The sequence below is a fragment of the Orycteropus afer genome, unplaced genomic scaffold (assembly GCF_000298275.1).
Source record: "Orycteropus afer afer isolate SDZICR_OR568_19922 unplaced genomic scaffold, OryAfe1.0 scaffold00005, whole genome shotgun sequence".
NCBI lineage: Eukaryota > Metazoa > Chordata > Mammalia > Tubulidentata > Orycteropodidae > Orycteropus > Orycteropus afer.
Window position 1 is genome coordinate 6,166,898 of NW_006921592.1, and position 9,254 is coordinate 6,176,151.

Sequence of the window (9,254 nt, forward strand, 5' to 3'; positions counted from 1 at the left end):
ATATCTTCACTCAGGCAGCTACTGCCTGCTGAGGCTAACAAACCTAAGGTCGACAAATAAAATGGCAAAGTTCCGATGTTATCAAACCACACAGCAGGTCATTAATTCAACTCCATTGTAAGTCCCAAGGTCAGCAAAGCATGGCAGCTGCTGAACAACACACCTACATGCAGGTCCAAATGTGCCATTAGCTAGAGACTGTTCTTCAAGGCTTCTCCTTATATACAGAAAGCAGACCACATCCATTAGGCAGCTACTCGGCTGCTCACAGTAGATTTCACCATGGAGTTGATTACCAGTCTCATCATGGGGAATACTACATTCAGCTGCCCAGCCACCCAACCAGGCCTAGCCAAGTTGACACACACATTTAACTACCACAAACACATTTGTCATTTCTCAAGCTGAAAGAACTGAGAAAAAAAATCAAAACATTGAGTTGCAATGTTAAAGATTCTATGGGCAATATATTGAATGATGCAGGAAACATCAAAAGAAAAGGAAACCAGAGTCACTGTACCAAAAAGAATTGATTGACGTTCATCCATTTCAGGAGGTGACATATGATCAAGAACCAATGGTATTGAAGGAAGAAGTCAAAGCTGCACTGAAAGAGCTGGCAAACAACAAGACTCCAGGAATTGATGGATATACTCTTTGAGATATTTCAACAAACAGATGCCCCACTGGAGGCACTCGCACAGCTATGCAAAGGGATTTGGAAGACAGCTACCTGGCCAACTGATTGCAAGAGATCCATAGTTGTACCCATTCCAAGGAAAGGTGATCCCACAGAATGTGGAAATTATCAAACAGTATCATTAATATCATATGCAAGTAAAATCTTACTGAAGATAATTCAAAAACAGTTGCAGCAGCATATTGACAGAGAGCTTCCAGAGATGCAAGCTGGATTCAGAAGAAGACGTGAAACCAGGGATAATCATTGCTGATGTCAGATGGATCTTAGCTGAAAGCAAAGAATACCAGAAAGATGTTTAGTTATGTTTTATTGACTATGCAAAAGCATTTGATTGTTTGGATCAAAACAAATCATGGATAGCATGGAGAAAAATAGGAATTCAAGAAAACTATTTGATTGTACTCATGAGGAATCTGTACATAGATTAGAAGGCTGTTGTTCAAATAGAACAAGGGGATACTAGATGGTTCAAAATCAAGAAAGGAGGGTGTCAAGTTTGTATTTTTTCACCATACTTATTCAATCTGTATGCTGAGCAAATAATCCAAGAAGCAGGATTATATGAAAAATAATGTCACATCAGGATTGGAGGAAAACTCATTAACAACCTGCAATATGCAGATGATACAACTTTGCTTGCTGAAAGTGAAGATGACTTGAAGCACTTACTGATGAAGATTAAAGACTACAGTCTGCAGTATGGATTACAACTCAATATAAAGAAAACTAAAATCCTCACAACTGGTCCAATAAACAGCTTTGTAATAAATGGAGAAAAGATTGAAGTTGTCAAGGACTTCATATTATTTGGTTCTACAATCAACACCAATGGAAAAAGCAGTCAAGACATCAGATAATGTGTTGCAAAAAATCTGCTTCAAAAGACCTTTTTCAGCTTGTGAAGAGCAAAGATGGCTCCTTGAAGACTAAGGTGTGCCTAACCCAAGCCATGGTATTCTCAATTGCTTCTTATGCATGTGAGAGCTGAACAGTGAATAAGGAGAATTGAGGAAGAGTTGATGCTTTTGAATCATGGTATTGGAGAAGAATGCTAAGAGTACCATGGTCTGCTAAAAGGACTAGCAAATCTGTCCTGGGATAAGTACAGCCAAAATGCTCCTCAGAAGCAAGAATGGTCAGACTTCATCTCACCCACTTTGGTCATGTTGTCAGAAGGAAACATTCCCTGGAGAAGGATATCATGCTTGGTAAAGTGGAGGGTCAATGAAGAAGGGGAAGGGCCTCAACAAGATGGATTGACACAGTGGGTGCAATGATGGGCTCAGGTATAGCAAGGATCATGAGGCTGGCACAGGACCAGGTGGTGTATGGTTCTGCTGTGTATAGGGTCGCTATGAGTTGGAAACAACTCTCTGGCATATAACAACAGCGATAGTTCCTTCATAGATAACAAAATTTCTCTTGCAAAGATGGGAGATAAGATTCTAGATAGAGAATTGCATTTGCAATTGTAGTTTTTAATTCTACATGAAAGTAGGCTCAGGGTGTATTCCTTGACTTTCTCAACTTGTAAAAAAGCTAACACACCTAATTTTATTTTACTTTGTGCTGGATATTTTAAATAAATTAGCTTATTAACCAATAAAAATAATAAATAAAATTTACATCCATCATATAAGTTATACTTTTGCCATTTGCACATGAGGAAACCAATTTTAACATGGACACAATATAGCAAGTGACTGTTGGAATTCAGATTCGAACCCATGTCTGTCTTATGACAAAGTTTTCATTTTTCTTTCCACAGAAACATTTTATAAATTTCTACTAGATAAGTAAAGTCACTATCAAAGGTAATGATCTTCAAAATGACAAAATTATAGCAACACGTATCTAAAAGAAATGGAGCAAAAGGGAATTGAGCATATAGTGGGAGAGTGACTCAGCATATTCCAAACTGGTTAAATCTCTACAATCAGTAAAATTATATTCAGAGTAGTGGAAAGAAACATTGTTAATGTTATCATAAAAATATTAATTATAATCTTATGTTGTCCAAGATTGTGGTGTAGTGAGATACCTCAAAATATCCCTGCTACAACACATACCCAAGAAAATAAATGAATCAAATACAGATGGCAATTTTGTAACCCTGAGCATGAAGGGTAAGGCTGAAGAATCAGATCGAGTGCCAACTGGAACAAGAGACTGTACAAAAAGAGCAGACACAAAGAATTACAGATACCAACACCTTGCCAGCCAAACTTGCACAGTGTGGCCATATTGAGACAAAGCAAGCAATTTTCCCAGCTGAAGCCCCAACACCTGGTGCAGCTACACAGAAATGACTCTGCACATATGTCCAGAGCATGACATGAGTATTCCCCACACTGTGAAAGTTAAGGGCAATCACATCACTCATCATGTCTCCCATAGCTCCCTGAGCTGAAGGCATGGGGACCTATGATGCCCCCTCACCCCATTAGCCATCCTCTCCTACATGCAACTATCATCTGGTGGCACCTACCACCCCCACCACCTGAATCAAGAACCTGCATATTATCACTGCCTGCCCTTCTGCTCAGCTACTTGTGCCAAGGACCAATGATTAGCAGTCCAGTCCTTTTCACACCACATGCACTTGAGATCCACAAAATTACAGCACTCACTGCTTCATAAACCACTAGCACAAAAGACTGTGAATCATAGATGAATCAGAAGCATATGCTCCTATACATAGCCACCCATGCCAGGAGGACAGAGCAGCAGTATCTTCTGCTCTCTCCAGCTATCTATGCCAGGGGTTAGAGGACTGGTGACACATCACCCCATGTATTGCACTCTAGCAGACAAAGGCACACCCTCAAAGCTGTCACCTGTGGACTGGTAACATCCCTTCAGCTTTGCATCCCACAAATGCCCTGCAAAGTGACTTGTGCTCACTCTGGCCACTCCCAAGCAGCTCTGCCAGCACATGGCCATCAGTGAAAGTTTCCATACCACCCACCTGGTAAGTGAAAAACCAGGCACCCTCACCCTGACCATGCAGAAACCAGTAATGCACACATACAACTCTCAACCTAGCAACCAGTGAGAATGCTCCTTGCACCTAAGCTCAAGTGCCTAGATAGACAGATATGTCACCTCACCAGCAAAACCAGTTACATCCTCAGCTGCTCTGCAAGACCAATGAACAAAGGCCTGAACTCACACCCCCAGCCACTGCTCCACCCTCCTGGAGACATACGATGAGAGCTGCGGTGCAGCCAGATTAACAACCAGAGCAGAATCCATGTCCCACCTACTCACATACAACAAAATAAAACAAAAATTAGGAAGCATCAAATAAACATACAATAAGTAGATTATATAATAAAGCCTTAATGCATCAGACATAACAGAAAATAACAAATCAGACATAGAAGCAGGACAGAAGGCTCCAGCAAGCGATCAAACTAAAGAACAGAAAACCTTCCAGAAGAAGAAAAAGTAATGGAATTGGCTGAAAAGGAATCAAAATACTAATATACAGAGTTACCCAAGAGATCAAGAAAGAGATCAAGGAAATCACATAAAACCAAGTATTCTGACAAAACCAAGTAAAACAAGACAAAGAAATAGAAGAAAAAAATAACAAAATAGGTGACTAAGAAACATACCAAAAAAGCAACAAGAAATGCAAAAGAGTAATTATGAAATTTCTGAAATAGAAAACTCAAAAGATGAACATGGGAGCAGAACTTAATCAATGGAAGACAAAATCAGAGAAACAGAGGACAAATCACTTGGCATCAATATGTTTGAGGAAAACTCAGAAAAACAATAAAGAAAAATGAAGAATGCATAAGAATTATGTGGGAGACTGGGCAATCTACTTCTGTAAATATTGACCACCTCAGAAATCCAATGGGGGTTGCTATGAGTCAGAATCCACTCTTTGGCAGTGGGTTTATCAAGAAAAAAATTTACATAAGATTGGAATTCTGGAACAGGAAAAGGCAAAAATAAAACAGCCACAGAGAGGATTGTCAAAGTTTTACTAGAATAAAACTTCCCTAATATCATGAAAGACAAGAAGATATCCATCTAAGTAGTTCAATGAACCCCATACAGGATATACTCCAAAAGAAAGTCAACAAAATATATCATAACAAAATTTGACAAAGTCAAAGACAAAGAAAGAATCCTAAGAGTAGCTCAGGGAAATGAAAAATCATGTACAAAGAGGAGCCAATAAGACTAAGCTCTGATTATCTGACACAAACCATGCAGGCAAGGAGGCAATGAGTGACATATATAAAAACTTGAAGGAAAAAAAGTTGCCAATTAAGAATTATACATCCAGTAAAATTGTTCCTCAGATATGCTGGTAAAACTGGGACATTTCCAGATGAACAGATATTAAGAGAATTTATAAAAGCTTACACATCTTGCAAGAAATACTAAAGAAGTCCTTCTGACAGAGAATCAACAATATCAAACAGCAACTTGAGATTAGAACACAATATAGCATCAACCAGATACCAACCCAGATAAATAATTCTCAAAAATAAAACAAAGTTAAAGGACTGAAAACAAGGACCTAGAGACATCAATCTACAAATGATAAAAATGTCAAAACAAAAAGGAAAAACAGGTGGTGTAGTTACAGAACTTTCATATGGAGAGGAAGTCAAGGTGATATCAAAAAACAAGAGAAATAAGAGTGCTTTAAACTTAGGATAATAAAGGTAAATTTCAAGGTACCACCAAGAAAGTTAACAATCATACTCATCAGAATAAAAAAATATATATATATAAAGACCCAGTAAGCACAAAATAAAAAATAAAAAAAGGAATTAATTGAAAATCTACAAATAAAAAGAACTCAGTACAGAAACTTAAGGAACATGAAAGCATTAAACTACACACACACACAAAGCAAGAGCAACAAAATCATTCCTATTGATATTCACACTAAGTGTAAATGACTTAAATGTGCTAGTAAATAGATAAAGAGTGAGAGAATGAATTAAAGACATGACTCATCAATATTCCCTCTACAAGAGACACAGCTTGACACAAAGATATGAATAAACTAAAGCCCAAAGGATTGAAAAGAATGTATCAAGCAAACAATAACCATAAAAGAGCAGGGGTGGCAATATTAATCTCCGATAAGATAAACTCTAAGCCAAAAGCCATCATAAGTGATAAAGAAGGGCATTATATAATGATTAAAGGGCCAATCCACCAAAAGAATATAACCATAATAAATATATATGCACTCAATGCCAGTGCTCCAAAATACATGAGATAAACCATAACAGCATTTAAATAGAAATAAATAATTCCATAAAAATAATAGGAGAATTCAACACACCACTATGGTGAAGGAAAGAACAACTAGAAAGACACTCAACAAAGATACAGAAGATACCACAAACAACTAACTTGACCTCATAGACGTAATAAGAACATTATATCTAAGAGCAGCAAAGTACACATTCTTTTTAAATGCACATTGAACATTCTCTAGAATAAATCAAATTATAGGCAACAAAGCAACCCTCAATAAAATCTAAAACATTATAATAATACAAGCATTCTATGTGATCATAATGCTATAAAAGTAGAAATCAATAACAGGAAGAGCAAGGAAAAAATACATGGAAAATGAATGACACTTTGCTTAAAACCCACTGATTAATATAATAAATCAAAGATGAAATAAACAAAATTTCTAGAATCAAACAAGAATGAAAACACAACATACCAAAATTTTTGGGACAAAACTCAAACAACACTCAGAGGTTAATATACAGCAATAAACACAGACACCATAAAAGAATAAAGGGCCCAAACCAAGAAATTAACCTTACAACTTGAACAAATATAATGAAAACAATAAAAGTAACACACAGTCTCCAGAAAGAAGGAAATACAGATTAGAAAAGAAATAAGTGAATTAGAGAACAGGAAAACCATAGAAAGAATCAATAAGACTAGAAGTTAGTTCTTTGAAAGAATCAATAAAATCTGCCAACCATTGGTCATATTGACATAAGAAAAGCAAGAGAAGAAGCAAATAACTCAAATACAGAGAAGGAAATTGGTGGGTACAGGGAGGAAGTGACAGTAAATATGTTATAGTATGGAGATTGCAGTAAATGGCACAAAAGAGAAGGTGTATGTGTTATTGAACAGAAAACCAACTTGTTCTGCAAATATTCACCCAAATTACAATTTAAATAAAGTGCCTATTGAGTAAATGCAAAAAAGAAAAATAGAATGAAATGGGTGACATTACTATCTAGCCAACTGAAATGAACAGGATAATAACAGAATACTATGAAAAATTGTACTCCAACAAACTTAAAAACCTGAAGAAATGCACAAATTTCTAGAAACACACTACTTACCTAAACTAACACAAAATGAGGTAGAAAAATTGAACAGATTCAGAAGATATTGAAGAGGAAATAATAATAATAATAACTCCCAACCAAAAATAGCCCTGACCCAGAGGGCTCCACTGAATTCTACCAAATACTCAGAAAAGAACTCACATCAGTACTACTCAATCTATTTTAGAGCATAAAAAAGAGGGAATATTCTAAATTCATTCTACGAAGCCAACATAACCCTGATACCAAAGCCAAGCAAAGATAGTACATAAAAGAAAATTAACAGACAAGTATCCATTATGCATTTTGTTGAGATGCCAAAACTCTCAAAAAAATTCTAGCTGATAGAATTCAGTAGCATATCAACAACATAAAATAAAATATACATCATGATGAAGTAGGATTCGTACCATGTATGCAAGGATAGTTCAACATTAAAAAATAAATTGCTCTAATGCACCACATAAATAAAACAATGACGTGATCATTTCAATTGACGCTAAAAAAGCATTTGATAAAGTCCAATACCCATTCCTGACACCCGCCCCCCCAAAAAAAAAACAGGAATATAAGGGCAACTCCTCAACAAAAGAAAGGGTGTTTATACAAAACCAACAGCCAACATTATTCTCAGTGGAGAAAGACTGAAAGCATTATACTTGAGAATGGTAACCAAACAAGAATGTTGTTTATGGTGTAGTGCCTAAGGCATCTGACTGCTAACCAGAAAGCTAGTAGTTCAAACCAACCAGCCACTCCTTGGAAGGAAGACTGGGCAATCTACTTCCACAGAGATACTGCCTCAATAACCCAAGGAGGGGTCGCTATGAGTTGCAATCAATTCAACAGTAGTGAGTTTGTTTTTGCTTTCTTCATATTCAACATTGCACTGGAAGTCCTAGCTACAACAATAAGGCAAGCAAAGGAAATAAAGATCATTCAAATTTGTAGGGAAGAAGTAAAACCATCCCCATTCACAGAATCATATATAAAAAAAAAATCACAAAAATTCAGAATAAATCTACTGGAACTAATTGACGTGTTCAGCAAAGTCCCAGGATACAAGATGAACATTAAAAGATTAGTTAAATACCTCTACACCAAAAACAGAACTCTGAAAAGGAAATTAAGAAAACAATACCATTACAATATAATTAAGAAATTAAGAAAACAATACCATTACAGTATGAAGGAGGGAACAGGAGAGGCCAGGGACCTGCGGAGTGGCAAGATATCCAGGTAAAAAGGGGCTGTAAGCAAAGCTAGGCCCCAAGTCAAGGCCCCTAGAGCCAGGAAAGGAAGGCAGCAGGAGAGGCCTGGGACCTGCACAGTAGCAAGATATCCAGGTAAAAAGGGCAGGAGGCAAAGCTAGGCCCCAAGGCCCTATTGTCAAGAAAGGGACAGAGCGTCCAGGGACCACGAAGGGGCAGGTTCCGGGTAGGAACTAGGTAAGGGGAGGGTACAGAGGTTTCCAACCGCTAAGGGAGACAAACTTGTCTGTCAATTTGTTATCCTGTGGGGCTTGTACGTTGCTGTGAAGCTTGAGGATGTGCCACTGGTGTTGCAGACACCAGCAGAGTTGCACATGGTGCACAGGTTTCAACGCAGCTTACAGACTAAGACAGACTAGGAAAAAGGAGGAGGCCATCCACATCTCTAAAATTGGCCAGGGAAAACCTTATGAATAGCAGAGAAACACTGTCTGATAACATTACTGAACAAATTTATGAATAGCTTGGAAACATTGTCCAACACAGTGCAGGAAGATGAGCCCCTTGGGTCAGAAGGCACTCAAAATAGGACTGGGAATGAGCTGCCTCATCAGAGTAGAACCAAACTTAATGATATGGATAAAGTAAGTCTTTCAGGACCTCCGTATGCTGACACGGCATGACTCAGATTCAGGAGAAACAACTGCAAGCATCCACTAATAATCGGAACATGGAATGTACTAAGTACGAATCTAAGAAAACTGGAAGTTCTCAAAATTGAAATAGAATGCATAAAGATTGATATCGTAGGCATTAGTGAGCTGAAATGGATGGGTTTTGGGCATTTTGAATCAGACAATCATATGATCTACTATGCCAGGAATGACAAATTGAAGAAGAATGATGTGGCATTCATCATCACAAAGGATGTTTCAAGATCTGTCCTGAAGTACAATGCTATCAGTGATAGGATAATATCCATACACCTATAAG